Raw genomic sequence first — 18,352 nt, 5'->3', positions numbered from 1 at the left:
ACACACACAGAGAGAGAGAGAGAGAGAGAGAGAGAGAGAGACATGTTTAAATATATTTATTTATTTATTTATTTATTTATATTTATATACGCAGAGGGGGGAAGTGGGTGCATGTGTGCGGGTTGTGCGCGCACAAAAAAAAAAAGGAAAATAAAAGTAGCGGAGAGAAGGAAGAAAAATCTAAAATAAAAATTAAAAAATAAAAAATTTGTTTTAAAAGGGAGAGGTGGAGCCGGTGACTGGGGAGGAGAACTTGGATTTGTAGGGAAAAGAGGGAAAGAAGGAGTGAAGAGAAGTGGGCGAAATGAAATGAACATGTAATGAATGGATGGATGGATGGATGGATGGGAGGGTGAAGAAAAAGGCAGACAGACAGACAGAGAGAGAGAGAGGAGGAGGAGAGAAGGCGGTTTGGGTGCATGGCTTTGTCGATCTCTCTCTCGCTGTGTGTGTGTGTGTCGATGTCTGGATGTAATGACGTGAGTGCTGCCTCTGACGCATGCATGTGTGTTGTGCTATAAATCTTTTCTTGTTGTTGTTTTGTTGCCTCATCTTCCTTTTCATTCACTGCAGCAGTAAAGGGCATTTATATTGAATATACATACATATAGATATATAGATAGACATATATACATACACCACACATATATATATATATATATAACATACATACATTATATTATATTATACAAGCAGGCATAACGAGAGGCCGGCGCCCAGCCTCGTCTCTTCTCAGTTGAGAAACTCAATTATTTGACTTGTGTGTGTGTGTGAGGTTGGAAGAGCAGGGCCCGCAGCATCGTATTCATACGCCCTGCAGGGAGAGACGACAAAATCATAGACGGAAAGGGGGGCGAAGAAACAACACAAACCAAAACAATTTTAAAAAAGGAGCAAAAGAAGTTGGAATTGAAACACAAATAAATCGGCAAACAAAACAAAGAAAGGAGTGGGGGGGGGGGGAGGGGAAGTGTTCCACGTGTAGACAGCAGCCAGTCCCGATAACTTCGCCACCTCTGCAATCAGAAGACAGAGCGATCCGTGGAGGAGAAGGAGACACGGCAGGGTCGGTACATTCGCGCATACATTGACAAGAGAGAGAGAGAGAGAGAGAAGGGGAGTGGGTTGGGGGGTTGGGTGATAACACGAGTCGAGTGCCGCTTCCGCTTTTCGGTGTTTGCCCGACCCTCGTTTGCAGCCCCACTCTTTTTTTTTTTTTTTTCGACGGCCCCGGTCTGTCCCTTCCTTCCTTTTTCTTTTGGTTGTTGTTGTTTCACATCTGTAGGGGTGTGACGGCGCCTTACTTGTATCGCCATCAATATTGCAGTCCTACTGCCTGCTTATTATTTATTTATTTATTTATTTTCCGGTGTGTATTCACTTCGGAGCCCCACGACCACCGCCGTCTCCCTGTTGCCCCTGGAGACAGAAAACACATTGGAGCTGACAGAGAGCAGAGGACGAAAAAAAAAGAACAAAGAGAGAGAGAGAGAGAGAGGGAGGGAGGGAGGGATCGTTCCCATTCTTCATATATTTAATTAATTACTTGTATATATATATAGAGGGAGAGAGAGAGAGAGAGAGAGATGACTATTTCGCAGAAGGTGGCGTTCAATCGTCTGTCTCCTGGTGGAATGATTTCGAAGGCAGGGGGTGGCACGCATGCTGGAAGGAGGAGAAGATGCCGCTGGTGTAATTTTGACGTCATTTCAACGAATAATAGAGTTACATTAACGATGGAGCGACACGAAGAAGACAGAAGAAGAGGAAGAGGAGGGAGGAAATTGGTGTTCTCTCGAGCTACTGTTGTGTTATTGACATTGTTGTGCCTTGGCGTGGCGATCCTCGGGAATGTGGCCGAGGCCGCCCTTGTGTTTGTGCCAACCAACGTTCTGCAGCTCTCACTTTATCAAACTGCGCAGCTGCGGTTCAGTAGTAATATTTTTCTCGGTGATCCGCCGATACGCACAGGGGATACATTTTATTTTGTTGAAAAAAACAATAACAATGACCCCGCCTGCAATCCGGCGGGGAGTGGAAACCCAGAAAACAAGTTTACTGTAACGGCGTCCAATGGAATGGGACTTTTGGGCTTTTCCACGATTGTCGTGAAGAGCAGCGTCTTTACTGTTGGCAGTTCGTACCTCATCTGCTACATTACACAGGGGAAGGCGTACTTGACGTGGCTTAGTAGAGGCGATCAGAGCTCCCCCATAATGGTCTGGTCAAGTGTGTATAACCACTACAACATGCAGCCACAGTTTGCATTTGGTGGGCTTGAGTTGGTGAACCTCACCGTTAGTGAACAAGCGCAGACGGGTCGTCCTATTAATCAAGGGCTCGGTGGTGCCAACACCATTTTTCTCATCCCCTGTAAGGGAACCGGTGCAAACTGCGGTGGGACCGATAATCTACCAGAGTTGTGCGCCAGTCAACCGCCAGACAGCATTTTGTTGAGTAATCTGCGCGGTGTGATGACGATGTCTGTTACGGGTAGTTTCACAGTGCCGTATGTACCCTCGCCCAACGGTTACGCCATTTGCGTTCCATATTGCTACGATGCATCTGTGGGATGCGGCACGAGTGTGGAGATGTCATACACGGTTGTGACGGACGACAGATCTACGCCAGTTATCAATTTTGGTGAGGCCAATCCAACTTCCTACAGCGTTACTCCCGCAGCGCCACAGGCACGTGAGTTGAGTTACATGCTGCTGACTGGTAGAGACCTGACAGATAGGGATGTAGTTCGTGTTATTCGGAGTGGGAGTACATGTGGGTCTCCGGCGGCGCCGTTACTGACCAATTTAAGGCTTATCCGTCTTGTGGCCGTCAGCGAGACTCTTGTGAATGTCACGTTTATTGCACCAGAACTCATCACACAACAGATGCGAGGTATTGTATGTTATCGCCATGCAGGCAGTTTATTATGGTCTTCTGTAAGAAAGAACCCGGCGTCACCGATGGATGATTTTGTTATTGATATCCTGCAGCCAACCAGTTTTACGATTGTCCCGGAAAGTCCGTCCACGGGGGAATCTATCACTCTTTTCTTTGTCGGGACTGGGCTGGATGCTTCGACAGATGATGCATTTTTGACAACATTTCTATACTGCAACGGCCTGTTGCCGGAAATACCGCAGTTTCCATGCAAATTGAGTGGTGGGAATCAACCACAGTGCGTTGCCATAATAGATCCACCTTTGAATCAGGGGCTGACGCTGCACATATGCTACCGCAAGGGCGGTCAGGACAGTTACGCACGCATAAATGGCACTGTTGTCACACAGAGTCGTAATCCCATCTACACCATCCGCCCGTATCCGATTTACGCCGGCCAGAAGGGGATGGTGACGTTTTATGGGCGGGGGCTTTCATTAAGGGACAGCGTCAACTTTCTTGTCAGTGGATCAACCTGCGGTGAGGGTGGCGCCGTAAATACGTTTTTTATTGCAAACGGAGTGGAGTTGGAAGCCGGCAAAACGTACCAATACGACGTGGTTGGAAGTGGTAAGCAATGTTTGCAGATTTGTTACCGGATTGCAGACTCCACCACGTGGTCCATTGCACGTCCAAGAACGATGATCCCTGTTGTGCCTACATGTGAGGCAAAAAATCTGTATGTGAGCACATTTAACCTGCGATACACATCGACAACTACCCCGATCACTGCCAAGGAAACCGTCACATTGACGTTCTTGCCGCCGCCGCCCTTGTATAGCGCTGTGAAACTGGTCCGCATGGATGACAAGTGTGTTGTGTCATTTTGCAAAATCGGAGGTGTCACTACCACGGCGTGCGAAATTGGGCAGAACGCAGATGACTTCACGTCTGATTTAACTGAGAATAAAGTCAACATGATGGCTGGTGCGGCAACCACAAGCTACATTCTGTGTGCCTCGAGCTACGGGGAAAACTATATTCCTGTGCTACCAAGCGGGCAGGGGGAAACTTCCGTTGCCTTTGCGTTTGAGACCGCCGCTGCTAACCCAACACTGCAGAGTCACACACCCCAGCAATGGCGAGTCGCGCTTGCGTCGCTGCAAACAAAGTTTGGGGGTCATGATCTCAACAGCACGACCGATTCGGTGCTGGTGGTGTTGGGGGACGCGCTGCTGTCCACCACACCGCGCGTGTGTCCACCTGCGACTGCAGTGCCGAGTACGGCTTTGCTGTCGACGCTCATTCCGGGCCCCTCCACAACGACTACGACGGCAGCTTACAGTGGTTCCCATCGCCGGTACACGGGAGACGTGGTGTACTTCTGTTATCTATGGAGTTCCGGTAATCGCATAACGTACACAGGCTCTCTCACCTTTGCGGCCCGCCTGCCTTCGGAGATGACGGCAACGACGCCGTTGTCGGATGGATTTCGCGCCGGCGTCCCCATCACGTTGAATTTCACGTCCAACACAAGTGCACTGCAGCCGGAACATGACGAGTTGTTCTTTTACCGCTTTAAATTGTCGTTCGCGTCAGGCAGCAATTGTTACTGCGGTGTCGAGTGTCCGGTCGGAGCGCTTGTTTCGTACCCAACTGTCCCGTTAACACCCGGGGCCTCCCCCACTGAAGTTCTCTGGAAAAACCCGCAGGGACTGGACAATTACAACTACGACGCCATCTATGTTGTCTGCTACAATGCCTACGGGGCCGGAAGCCCATCGTACATGGGCCGATTGACTGTTGGTATGGCACAGCCAACGTTTTACACGGCCACCAGTGCAGATGTTTTCATTCGCGTTGGTTCTCCCATAACAGTGACGGCCACTCAACGCTGTACGGGTGCGGGTTGTCGTCAATTGAGCACCGACAATGACATGCGTCTTATTCCCGCAGAAAAACAATGCTTTCAGGTGGATAAATCCACGGTTTTTGCAGAAGTTGAATTCATTGGGAAGGCGACGTCGGATGGAACAAATTATGTTCAACGTCTGGTGGTCAATCAGAATGGTGAATACCGCGTGTGTTACCGTCTTGAAAACTTTTACCAGGAACTGACCCCTTCGGTTGCGGCTTCCCCGAGACCATTGGCTGTGGGTGTAGCCGATCCTGTCAGTTTTACTACCATACCTGCGTCGCCATCTGCTGGGCAATTCACTTCGGTGCAATTGTCATGTTCTCAGAGTCTCTGTACGGTTTGCACCACGGTGCGGCTTGTACCAGGCAACATGGCGTCTTGCTGGGTAAATGTCGATGGCACCTTCTCAAGTGACACATGCCGGACGGTGACGCTGGTGGAGTTTTGGAACCAATATTTACCGCAGGGAACATTTACAGTCTGCTACGGTGCCTCGATGGAAAGCAGTCGTCGTGTGCCTGGAAGTCTTGTTGTGGCAGCTGCAAATCCCTCGACATTTACGGCATCACATACGAACATCTTTGTGAATCAAGTCTCTGAAGTGACACTGACTCTGGTGGGTACCGGGCTGACAACAAACGATCAGATCTTTCTTCTTACGACCATGGGATACTCTTGTCATGATCTTACGACGGGGGACTTGCAGAGCAATGGAACTCTGAGTCAGTGGTTTGCGCCGAGCATAAATCCGAACCCGCTAATTATCAACGCCTTAGGGACCACGGCGGAGTGGAATGCCTCGGATCGTGAGCATCGCTTTGCTGCTGGCCTACTTTCCGATCCCTTCTTTTGTGATCATCCCGGTCAATACTGCACCCTGCAGCTTTGTTACATGCGCAGTGGTACCACCTGGGCTCCCGTGCCGATTGAAAAGCAACCGCCTCTCCGTCTATTACCGTCGAATCCGACGAGTGCTTTCTTTGATAAATATCCACTGGCTGTTGGTATGTATTCTGCTGTCACCGTTGTTGGAAACGGCCTGGCCGCTGCGAATGTAGTGACAGTGCGAAAAAATACATGCGGTGGCGAGGCCGTCACCGTTCCTGTTGGTACTGCGACTGTAACTGCGGATGGGAAACAATGGCTTGGTGTGGTGCGCTTCACTGGAGATGGGGCAACAAACTATGCGGTCTGCTATACGTGTGGAACCGCCACAACGGAGATCGATGATGCGCATGCAGGGCCTCAGGGTGTTATATTGGTGCTTAGTGAGTTGTACTACCTGTACGACCCGGCGAACTTCACGGAGAATCACGTCTTGGCGATGTATGAGGAACTGATGGTTGGGGGTACATTTGCCAGGGAACCGGTCAATGATCTTTCGTCGGCTGAATTGATAAGTGCAGAAACGGAGTGCAACTACATGCCTTACTACATCGAAACCGGAAAGTCTCCCGAGTTTATTGTCCTGCTGAAACTTCAACGGCTATCGCAGAATTACTTTGGGGCTCGTTTCACTGTCGAGGCAGGAACGTATGCGCTGTGTTTGCAGATAAATTTGGGACTCTTTCGCGTCGTACGGAATACGGACGGTGCGTTGCTCACCACCACGTCGGCAAACCCGCCGGAGTACACGTCGCAGCCCGACCTTCCTTTCCCCGAACAGACATTTACGTTAACATTCCCGCTGTTGAACGGCGATGTCGGGGAAAATGACTCGATACATTTGATAGAAGGTACGCTTTACGACTGTGGTTTCCACAATACCAGCAGCGTCGCTGAATTTCCTGTTGTTGCTGACCCTTCCGCTACAATTCCCACTGGAATTGTCTCTGCGATTTCGTTGCCCGCACGGCTGGTTGGCGTATTTCTGACCGTGTGTTACCGGCGTACAGGTGGAACATTTGCAACGGTACCACGAGAAGGTCAGATTGATCATAATTTACATCTGGTGGAACAAATCCCAAGTGTGTGGACAACAGTCCCTGTGCAGCCACAAGTCTCACGGACGCTGCAGATCACGTTTATTGGTGATAAAAGGTTCCCTGACTTTCTGCAGACAACAGACCGTGCCGCTCTGGTGCTAGTAACGGGTGGTTCGGATCCAACATGCAGTGATGCACCTGCCTTCAAGAGTGGTGAATTGGTAAAGGTGGGGGTGAATACAATGTGGGTCATCTCTGCCGACCAGCCCAAGGAAGGGAAATACATTGTCTGTTATACATCGACTAGAAATGGTGCATCTGTGCGTGTTATGACTCCTCCTTACCTGACAATTTACCCCACACAGTCGCCTTTAGGCATCTTTAAAAACGGCGGTGGTCCCGTTGATGTGTACAGTGGGGAGCGTTTTTATTTAATGTTTGATACGAAAGTTCCACTGGACCCCGTCCTTTCTTCAGACCCCGCCGCCAGTAAGAAGGACGCAGTGCTTTTTTCGACCAAAATGGACTGCTCTTCGCCGCTTCCTTCAAGTGAAGTGGCAAGCATTCCAGCATCGTTTCATTACAAACCCGTGAAGGTTAAAAATCCCTCAGGTATAATCGCCCCATATCTGCATATCGTCATGGTTACCACCGCAAAGAGTCTCTTTGTGTGTATGCGACGGGTTGATCGAACAAAAGGAGAGGCATTTTACAAATTTGAGATGATTGGTGACATGAAGGATCCCGCCATGGTGCATGTGAGCGAATCCCCGATTGAAAGATACGTGACACAACCTTTACTCCCGCGGGCGTGGGTCCCATCGATTGGCGTGACAACGACGTACAGCACTGGATATCACAGAGAAAAACTGTACCAGCTATTTTTTACTAAAAGCGCAGCAACTGTGGATATTGTGGATAATTGTTACCGTCCTACGGCAGAAGAAGCGGCAGAGGCACAAGGGGTTATTTTATTGGACACAACACTGCAGGTTATTCTGGAAACGGGTCGTACACTGCTTCCGTTTCCACAAGCCGATCACTTCCAGTTCTGCTTACAACTTAAAGGGAATTCTCAGAATGCCGCCTCCGTGCATGCCACACCGTTGACTGTGTTGAATCCATCGCCTATAATGTACATTGTACCGGAAATCATTGCGGTGGGCGCGACCTTTCAAATGGCCTTTGTGGCGTTAGACAATATATTTGCCTCGTCTGTTATATCTGGTAACACCGCGCAGGTGTTTGTTGCACCATCGAATGTGGCAAGGGGGAAAACGATGCCGGATTGTGCGAATGGAGTGTCCCCCCCGAGTGGCGGCAGGACCAAATTTGCCGAATTCACACCAACAAACGACACTTACGCGACGGTGCAACCACGCATTTTGGAAAAAGGGTACTTTTGTGTCTGTTTTCTTGTGTACGATCAGCTTTCATTCTTCCCTGTGCCCAACTCGGTGGGTGGTTTTCTCTTTTCCGTTGGCCTCACGGGTGCGCAGAGTTATGTGGTGGTGCCATCCCCCGCGTACATGGGCGACAAGCTCAACATCACTATTCGTGGCAACGCATTAAGCAACAGGGATCATGTGAAGATTGTCGATATCACCGGTGACAAGGAGGGGACGAACCACAGTGCACGATGCACGGCAGAGGCAGAAGACGCGGATGCAGAAGAAAGAAATGGGGCAAGAGGGAGTGTGGTGAATGAGTTGAGTCCAACACTGGCGGAATACAAACCACGTGTGAACAAAACAGGACTTTTTATCCTTTGTTACCAGAGTGCCCCGCTGCAAAATAGGTGGACGTGGGTCTCAGACTTGAACGACTTTACGGTTGGTTTACCGCACCCTGACGCGTACGCGGTGCAGCCGGTGCCGTTTTATGTGAGGGAAGTGGGTCTGCTGCGCATTCAGGACAGCCCTACTACCGGACTGCTTGGCGCCAACGATGAGATTAAACTTGTGAAACGTGGCAGTGGTGTCGCCGGGTTTGATTGTTCTGCAGATGCTGAAGGAAGTCCAGACATCGGGAGACTTGCGCGCATCGCGGCTGGGAGCAGCAGGACGACTGCCAAATATGGAATCTGTGCATTGGCGGCGACACAAGTGACAGTTTGTTACCGTCTTGAGCATGGTGCATGGGCCGAAGTTCCGTTGCGTGTGCCTCCACCGTCTTATCTCTTTGAGCCGGTTGTCTTTTTCGCAAGCCCCTTTGAAGGTCCTACGGCCACCCCTTCGGCACCACGACCATATGAACCATTTGAAATGTCCTTCACTAGCAAAGAAGAAAAGGTGAGGGTGAACTATGTGGGCTTTGCACCTGCCCCGCAGCCACAATGTGCACCAAATCCGCCATATATAACGCCTGTGTATTACGTGAAGAATGCGGCCACAGCAAATTCATTTACGGTTGCACTTCCGAAGTCGGGTGCGTATCAGTTGTACCTTGGCCCCTACGCAGCGGAGGGAGACCCGCGCATTGAACACGAGCAGATCTTCACAGTGGCATCCTGCGACCCGTGTTCCTTTACTCCATCGTATTCATTCATTTCTAACAATGTGTCATTGACATTTCCAAGCAGCAGCGGCAGGAGTCTCAGTTTGGCTGACACCGTGCGTCTCGTCCCAGTCAGTCAAGGGGCAATGGGTAACCCGTGCGCTGCACCAACGGGAGCATTTGCATCCGTAACACTAGAAGCGAATACGACGGTAAGTACAGATGCCGCGACCGTGTTTGACCTCTTCACGGGCAGTACAGAAGCATCGCTTGGTGATTACTACGTTTGCTACCGTAAAGGGAGAGGCAACTCGAACTACGCCATTGTGACGAACAATAATGGCGAACTCTTGACCTTTTCCATCTACCCTGCGCTTCCAAGTGAGACCTCTGTGTGTAAGGCTCGTCCATTCTTTTTGGAGACAGTGACTTTTAATTTCTCGTTTGCCAGCTCTGCGTACCCTAAGCTTGTATTCTCCGACATGGATGAGTTTCTGCTGCTTCCCACCGATGTTGTTTGCGGCGCTGCAGGATCCGCTACCGCCAAGGGTGTTATACGTCCTGTACTACTAAGCCTTGTGGCACGTGATTTGGCGATGTGGTTGGCATTATTGCCCAATGGACACACAACTACAAATTACCAGATATGTTTTCGTCTTGCTGCAGATGCCGTGGCTCGTGTGGTGCCACCATCCATGATCACTGTTGCCCCACAAGACCCGGTACGAGTCGTGACGGTGCCATGGCAGATTAAACCAGACACTGAAAAATTTCAAATGCTGATTTACGGCATGCAGCTTTCGGCGAATGATGATGTTTATGTTGTAGATGCCTCACAGCGGTGTGATGAACGATGTGGCGAGAAGCTTAACCCAACGCCGCTGGCTTCCGCCGTGTACACCAAAACTTTTGTAAATAACACCCTTGTGGAACTGGAATTTACACAGGCCCTTAAGGAGAATGTCGCGATGGCTGTGTGTTACCGCCGCGTAAATCAGTTACTTGTGCGATTGGCACTGTTCTACGTTGGAAAGACAAACCCGGAAAAGTATAGCACAAACTTCGTCCCACGTGTGGGCACACGGCCGACACTCACCTTTGTTGGCACTGACTTAACGGCATTAGATCGTGTCTTTATTCTTCCGGAGGGGATAAACTGTGACGAAAGCTACGCGGTGGCTGTGGGGACGTTGGTGGATGCTACGTCGGGTGGGACAAGTAGGTTTTACATGCCTCTTGTTGGTGATGTTGTGGTGGAAATCGGGGAATATGGTGTGTGTTACTTTGTCTATGGCAGTGCGGGTTATGCGCTTATGTCGGAGCCGTTTCAGGTGCAGGCTGGTGGTCCATCGCGTTTCATTACGAGCAACGCGCCAATGAGGGCACGGGCCACTGAAGTCACGTTTGATTACACGTCCTACACAAGTCAAGTTGGGGATATGGCGATGGTTGCGTGTGCTGGCTGTAGCTGCTGGAGCGGGAATGCTGCAGTGCTGCCGTATGGCAATCCGCAAGGGACCGTCGAGGCGAAAGGAGAACAAATTAAACTTCGAGTGGGCATAACGAACGCCAACTCCTACGCCGTGTGCTACCGTGTGTTTGACAGTGGCTATGCGCAGGTCGGGCTGCAGCCAATTCGGGTGATTGATAACTCGCCGGCTGCCTTCAGCATTTGGCCCATACCAACGTTTCAAGGACAGCGGCTACTCGTCACCGTGACGGATTTTGTGGGGAACTTTCTCAGCATGATGGAGGAGACCAATAAGGACACGGAAGGAATAAACATGCTTCAACAAGCCCCCAATCCACAGGACGCAGCGATGATCGTCGAGGCAAGTCGCCTTTGCTGGGACACCGTCGCCTTGAATCCGAACGGCATCCTTGCAGGCCCTTCAGAAGTCTCGCGTACCACCCCCACCGAAAGCGTCTGGCGAGGTCATGTGCCTTCACTGGGTCCTGGTGCGCTGCCACTGAGCTCATTCCCCATGTTGTTCATGCTGTGCTACCGTGAGCATGGACAGGAAGAGTTTGTTGTGGTGCCGTTTCCTCCTGAGCCCAATACGATGCTTCCTGCGAATCCCTCCAGTTTCGTGACTGTGCCTCCGGACGTCTTTAGTGGGATGATTCATATTCGCATGACATTTCCTGATGCGGCGGAAAATGACAGCGCCTTTGTTGTTGAATACCCCGGCGATACCTTGCAGACGAATCATGCATGTGATGATACGAAGTCGAAAATAATAGCAGCTGAAGGCCCCGCGTTCCCGTCGTACATCTTCAGTCTTCCATCGCAACTTACGGCAAAATCTGCGGTTGTTTGTTACGTGCGTGCGGATGCCACCGTGGCAGAAGTGCCACAATTATTGATTTTGACGACACCGAACCCTGCTGACTATGTCATCGAACCACCTGCGGGGACTGAACGGCAACGGCAATATCTTGTCTTTGAATTCACCGGTACGGGCCTTAACCCCACAACAGATGCCGTTGTTTTCACCGAAGTGCCATGCGCAAACAGTCCAACGTGGCCACCCGTCTCTGCATCATCTGTGCGGCGCGCAAGTTTTCTTGCCCCCACCCCCAGCACACAGGAGGGGACATCATTGACGATGGTTGCACAGTTTGTCCAGAATGCGCAAAAGATGATCTTCGTTTGTTATCGCCGTGGAACCATCTGGAGTGAAGTAGATGGGCCACTGTCACTCGACAGCCCTCTCCCCACCAGTTTGACGCTAGTTCCGCCTGTGGGCAGAGCACGCGTTGGACAGAATGTGCAGATTCAACTACAAGGCACTGACGGAAAGAAACTTGTGCGTGCGGCAGTCATCTCCGCCCATGACTCCAGCCCAGAGTCGTGGTGTCAAAACTTCACGGCCGCCAGAGTCCAGGAGCCGCTGCTCACAATTGTCAGCGACACACAGCTCAGCGTACCGATATGGCAAACTGCCGGTCCTGCACGTGTCTGCGTAAGGTACGAAGGCATGGCGTGGTCAGATGTTGCTCTAACCGCTACCGGTCCCGTTACTGATGTCGTTGTGGAAGGCCCTAACCCATCGTCCATGCGGACATTTCCCAATCCACCCCGCGTGGGCCAACAGGTAACGTTGACATTTCAACTTTCGGAACCGCCAAGCGCGGATGATCGCGTGCGAATCACTACACCAGAACGTGATGTGGCATGCGAATACACGCATACTGTCCCCGGCTTTTCAGAAAATATGCCTGTGTCGCCTAATGTAGAGGCAATGACCTCCAGTATTACTCTTATAGATGGCACGGATCCGTTGGCATACCGAAGTTTTAACCACACTGGACATTTTCGAGTTTGCTATTACAGTGCCGCAGCAAGGGTGTGGAGCATTGCGGGTGGATCAGTGGTTGCGAGCATTATCAATGTATTGCCGATGGCTCCAGAGACCTGGAAAACTAGCAGTGGTATGAATCCCGTCTTCGCTGAGCCTTTTGAACTAGTCTTTGAGGACAGCTTAGGTAGTTTGGATGCATCCGGTGACTCTGCATGGTCTGCGCCGCCGCAACAATCATGCGGCGTCGATCCTGTCGACTGTCCAAGGTGCATTATATTCGAATTGGACAAGGAGGAATCTACTGCAAAGCGTGTTGTCACAAAACCGGCAGCCTCTTTAGTTGTAGGCAACGTTAATCTTTGCTACCGGCTGCGTGACGCCACGGCGGCGTTGATCCCACCACCATTAATTATACAGGAGGGTGAGATACGGTGTGTGCAAGAAACAGCAGTACGAGTTGGTCAACAACAAAATATCACATTTGAAAAGAAGCCTGATGTCGATGTTACAGGTGACAGTTGGCGTGTATCCTTTTTTGGTACTACTGCGACAAGTTGCAGCAGTGGCTATGTCCCTGATTTTGTAGCAGGCAGAGCTCATATCATTAGTTTCAATTCAACCTCTGTGACATATACTTTGGAGTGGCCCGTGTCCATGGTGTCCGCGAGGTACCTCATTTGTTATACGCATAATGGAGTTGCACGGACTGTTTGCACATGTGAACAGATTCACTCCAAGACAGGCGAATGCTATTTGTCGACGCTTCAGGCCTCACCACTTTGGTTCGTTCCAAACCCGGATCCAACGTACGTGGGACAAACGATACAGTTGCAGTTTACACTGGATGCCTCCATGGTAAACTACCCTGTCACGAAGGTGAAGCTTGTGCCGTATGTGAATCTACTTACGGTATGCACCGATCAGGAAGCGTTTCCCACTGGGGGGAATGTACGTACTGTAACTCCAACTTTGTACGTCTTTCAGTTCAAGTATAGCTACAATCAGAGGCCGGGCAAATTTATTGTGTGTGCTCTCTCTCCGCAATTGTCCACGTTTTACGCCCGTGTCGGTACGGTGAACCCAGCAACATCATCCAATCAACTTTGGGTACGGCCGTATATGGAGTTGACGACATTCCCCAGTTCTGCCAACCTCATTCGTGCGATGCAGACGATTCGTCTGACGTTTACACACATATCGTCTGATCCAGGTGATGTCGTTGGAGCAGGGGATCGTATCACGTTTGTGCCATTGCCGGAAAACTGTGTTGAATCCTTTATTGATACGACTCCTGCTGCGGATGTTATGGCACTTTTTATGGTAGATGACACTTCCTTCTCGACAGTGCCCGCGCCGGTACTGGATCCGAGCAATGTGACGCGCTCATCTCATGTCTTTGTGACATTTGATCCCACGAATGGATTGGGAAACCATTTTGTCTGTTACAAACTGACTTACGGGACATGGGCCCCGGTGACAAACTCCATCGATGTACTTCCCTCTGCCGTGACGAAATGCGACCTGCCGCCATCCACTTCACGCCCCGACCCTGGTAAGGGCCCGAGCTGGCGCGCGATGCAGTACGTGCGAGCCATCATTGTGGGAACCGAAGAGACGAGCACCCTGCGCACGGACGTTGACGCGGTGCGAGTAGTGCCACAAGCATCTCCTTGTATTTCGGACTCAAGTGTCGTCTTTCAGTCTGGGGTCAGCATTGAAGGCAAAGAAAACGCCGCCGTCATTGCCTTTTCACCGAGAACGGGAATCTTTAAAATATGCTACCGCATTGGTGGGCCAAATAGCATGATTGCCAATTGGAGCCCTGTCTGTACTGAACTGACATTCACGCAGCCATCGCCAACAGGCACCTTCACGGGGTGTCTACGCCTTGGGCAGAGCCTCATTGTAACAGCATCGCAACAAGATGGATTTCAATTTACTCTGATGGATACGTTCCGTTTTGTGAATGGTGCGGATCAATGCCTTTATGCCGACGGAAGCCAAACTGTTTCCGGCACCATTACAGTCGGAGATGCAGCGCAGGCAATTGGAGGAACACCGGTAACCACGGCTGGTGCCACATTTGTTCTTCCCCCGGCTCTGTTAGGTCCCGGAACCGTATCCTTCCGTCTGTGCTTCAAAGACTCCGCGAATAATCAGTTTGCCGTCCCACTAGACGCTACGGATCTCACCATCTCTGAATTTGATGTGGCCCCGCACCTTATTGCATCGGTTCTTTTGCAACACAGTATCGCCGCGGGACAACGTGTCATTATAACGTTTTTTGCTGCAAATCCTCAATTGGGAGTGTTAACGCCTTATGCTGCGTTTCCACCCGTCCCCTTCTCGCCAGGACCCGTATACGATGGCAATTTTGATGCCGCCACGGCAATTCATTTTTCATCGCCTTTTGCGTACCGTGAAGGACGCTGTTTTGTGGCAAATCCCACTTTAAATGGTGTCTATGGAAACAGTACGCAGACATTGGGTTCATTTGATCCCATGATGGGTGGTTCATATGTCGCGTGTTACAGATCGGTAAATTGCAGTGTGGAAGATGTGGGGCTACCATTTCTCGTCAGTGGATACAACCCTGCTTCGTTTACTATCACCCCGCCACAGCCACGTCGTGGACAATTATTAGACGTGACGTTTTTCCGAAACGCGCAAGACAGAGATGCCCTCCCGCTGACACCCGGTGTTGACCGTGCTGCGGCCCAAGGTGAATCTCTTTTCCTGTTGGAATCTTCCCGATAATGCTGGAGAGGTTGTTGGTGGTACAGCAGAGATTACCAATATTCGGGTTTTCTTCGCCGCGCAGAATCCTGCTAGCCGAGGTGCTTCCCAAGTTCGTCTCTGTTACCGATTAGAGGATGGATCATGGAGCGAGGTACCAGGGAATGTTTTTTTGCTCCAGCCAGCGAACCCATTTAGCTTCACTGTGTCGAATGGGCCTGCGAGGGTGCAGCAGCTGAATCAAATTTTATTCAGAGGAAGTTCACTTGGTGCAATGGATCGCGTGAAGATCATTAGAAGGTCTGAATTGTGTACAGATGCATCCGTCCCACCGAGTGAAGTAGTATCGCGTGCATTAGACACCGGAGACGCCATTCCCGGTACAGCAGATGGATGGACCGTGACAAACGCCACAAGCACAACGACGATGTTCAACATGAGCAGCACCATCAGAGGAGAATTTATTTTTTGTTATAAACTCGCAGCAGATAATGTTTGGACACGTGTTTATGGTGAACTGGTCATTGGCTCGCGTGATCCTGCAGAAGTTGTCCAGACCCCAGGAAACGCCGTGGAAGGTGAACTCTTCACACTCAACTTCACTGCGTCAGAGGACTCACCCTCTTTGTCGGAAAGTGATCGCGTTGCATTTTACACCGGCGATCTCTCCTGCCTTGTACCAGGCCATGACGCAGATGTCATTATCACTTCTCCGTCCCGCACGGATTTGTTGCCCAGGAATCTGTTATTCCAGCTTGCGGCAGGAACAAGTGGGAACCATACGTTATGTTACTGGAAATCCAACGGCAACGTTATCGTTTGGGGCTTTGAAACTGTGGTGATCGGGCGCAATCCATGGAACTACACGACGCATCCCGCCGCGACATTCCTACGAGCCAACCAACTCGTCAGTGCTATATTTTGGGGGTTTGGTCTCATTGCAGATCCAATTGCGGAAAAGAGCGATCAGGTAAAGTTTATACCCTCCAGAAACCCTCAGACAGATGCAGCGTGCCAGACAATAGCGCAGGAGACGAGTGTGGTGAACTATCCATTAACTGCCAATGGTACACTTTCGGTACAGGTTGTTCGCTTCACTCCTCCTGCTGTGGGTTTTTACTGGGTATGCTACAAACTTAACGGTGGACAATTCAAAGTCATGACTGGAGATGCGTTGGTGGTGGGTGCGGCTAACCCATGTGGTGCGATACCGGCGAAAAATGTGAAAACCCTTTGGGATGGCGAGATGAATACTTGGACCATTGACGCGAGAACGGCGCCCGTGGAAGGGGGCCTTGTTTTTTACAGCGTGCATCAATGCAATAACTTCCCGTATTATGTGACCCCAGAGCCATCAATTACTCAATTCCCTCATGGCGTTGCCGTTGTTCGGAATGGCGTGGCCTTACTTCGTACAGGGTCTCCAACAGGTGATGGTGTCATAGTTTCACTCTGCTATTACTCTGAAGGGGTGATTACAATGTTGTCAGAGTCTGTGATGCAGGTCGTGGAGGGGGTACCTCCCGTATTGAAAGAACCCGTCCCCGCGATGGCACTTCAGCTGTTTCGGTTTGCTCTCGCTGTCGTTCCCACACCGCTTGACTACGTTGTGCTCGTGGCGAATTCGGACGACTGTGTTGGACTGACCGCGCCGGCGTCTTCTAGCGACATATTTATAAGCCTTGTTACTGAAGGTGACCAAATTGTTGTCACCACCGCTGTTGAATTAGAAGGTATATTTTATATCTGCTACTCTCACCGAGTGGGCCCCTGCGGTGAAAACTCCACCGAGGAGTGTGCCCGAATAGTTGGCACGGTGGTGGCGTCAGCACCCAATCCTTCCGATTGGTTTATGACGCCTAACACTGTTTACACCTCTGAAGAGGCGGAGATTCACCTTGTACGTCGATTGGGTACTGTATCAGGGGCGATGGAAGAACTTTGGCTCACTCCTATCAACATCACTCAAGACACCACCATGAAAGAGGTCGCACTGGCATGTATAGCGACGATGACTGGAGGGGATCGCATTGTACTGCAGCCGCAAGTGAATCAAAGCAGCGTGTGGAAAACCCGGTTGAATGTTGTGGCATCTTACGCCCTTTGTTATCTCTCTGAAGGTGCCGCGCTTCCAACCATTTTCCCGCCCCTATCACGAGCTGGACCGGTGGTTCACTTAACAAATGTGGCGTCTGTTGTTTTCCCAGTGGCACCTGTAGTAGGCACAACTGCCGCCGTTATTTTACAAGGACGTGGTTTGTCGCAGGACGATCAGCTCGTGGCAGTTGGTGTTCCGGCAACTGGATCCATACCTGCCGATATCTGTACCAATTCAACCTATACTCCACGTGTTACGGCGGAAGCCTCTAAGTCGGGATATGGTCTTCGTGACATTGTTTACCACCTGTTATTTGAGAGCCCTGGCACTTACGCGTTGTGTTTCCAGGCGGTGGCGTCCACGGGACCCATGGTTCTTATTACACCCAATTCTTTTGAGGTGGATCTCACGGTGCTGAGTTTTACGGTGGTCTCTGTTGCACTGACGAATACGCCAATAGAACTGGAGTTCCGAGGGAGTGGTTTGCGTGCAAGCGATGAGGCGGCGTTGGTTTTTCTCCATCCAGACGCTGTTGCAGAAAGTGACATCTGTGCACATGGGAAATACACGGCGGTGTCAAGTGCCAGTCCCGATGGCAGCACCAGTCTTTACGTTACAGTGGTCACGAACCCGGGCACTTATGCAGTCTGTTACACGAAACCGGGTTTTACACCGATACTGTTGCCAAATTATCTCAGCGTCTCTGTGAGAACGGCCACTGGGGCAAGGTTCACAGTCAGGCCAAGTTGCTCGGCGTTGTCAGCCTGTTCCCCGCAACCGGTTGTGGCTCTCATAAATGCCTCCGGAGAACCGACGTCTGATCCAGGAGCCACGGTTGTGATGCACCTAAATTGGGAGAATGGAACGGCTGCCGATGAACTTCTTTCTGGAGGTGCAGTTTACACACAGGATGAATTCAGTATATTTTACTTCTTTGAAATACAATCTCTACCGTGGGAACATATGTTATGGAGGCGGAGTTTACTTTGCGCGT

The 18,352-nt window shown here is 50.7% G+C and overlaps 1 pseudogene, besides 14 other annotated features; it reads left to right on the top strand.

Annotated features, from left to right (window-relative positions):
- Positions 1-13,567: a sequence feature (heterozygous, Esmeraldo-like haplotype).
- Positions 9-41: a microsatellite.
- Positions 54-80: a microsatellite.
- Positions 135-207: a sequence feature (T-rich).
- Positions 271-320: a sequence feature (CT-rich).
- Positions 321-348: a microsatellite.
- Positions 349-407: a sequence feature (CT-rich).
- Positions 596-685: a microsatellite.
- Positions 1,094-1,114: a microsatellite.
- Positions 1,344-1,365: a microsatellite.
- Positions 1,479-1,513: a microsatellite.
- Positions 1,561-1,587: a microsatellite.
- On the top strand, positions 1,587-18,352 carry Tc00.1047053509473.10 (annotated as a pseudogene; the record flags this gene model as incomplete).
- Positions 13,568-13,940: a sequence feature (areas merged during assembly that could not be assigned to a particular haplotype. This can correspond to areas where the two haplotypes were merged or to regions with more than two copies in the genome that were merged during assembly.).
- Positions 13,941-18,352: a sequence feature (heterozygous, Esmeraldo-like haplotype).

Source organism: Trypanosoma cruzi, genomic scaffold (genome assembly GCF_000209065.1).
Source record: "Trypanosoma cruzi strain CL Brener 1047053515925 genomic scaffold, whole genome shotgun sequence".
NCBI lineage: Eukaryota > Euglenozoa > Kinetoplastea > Trypanosomatida > Trypanosomatidae > Trypanosoma > Trypanosoma cruzi.
This window is presented reverse-complemented; position numbering and strand designations above follow the sequence as displayed.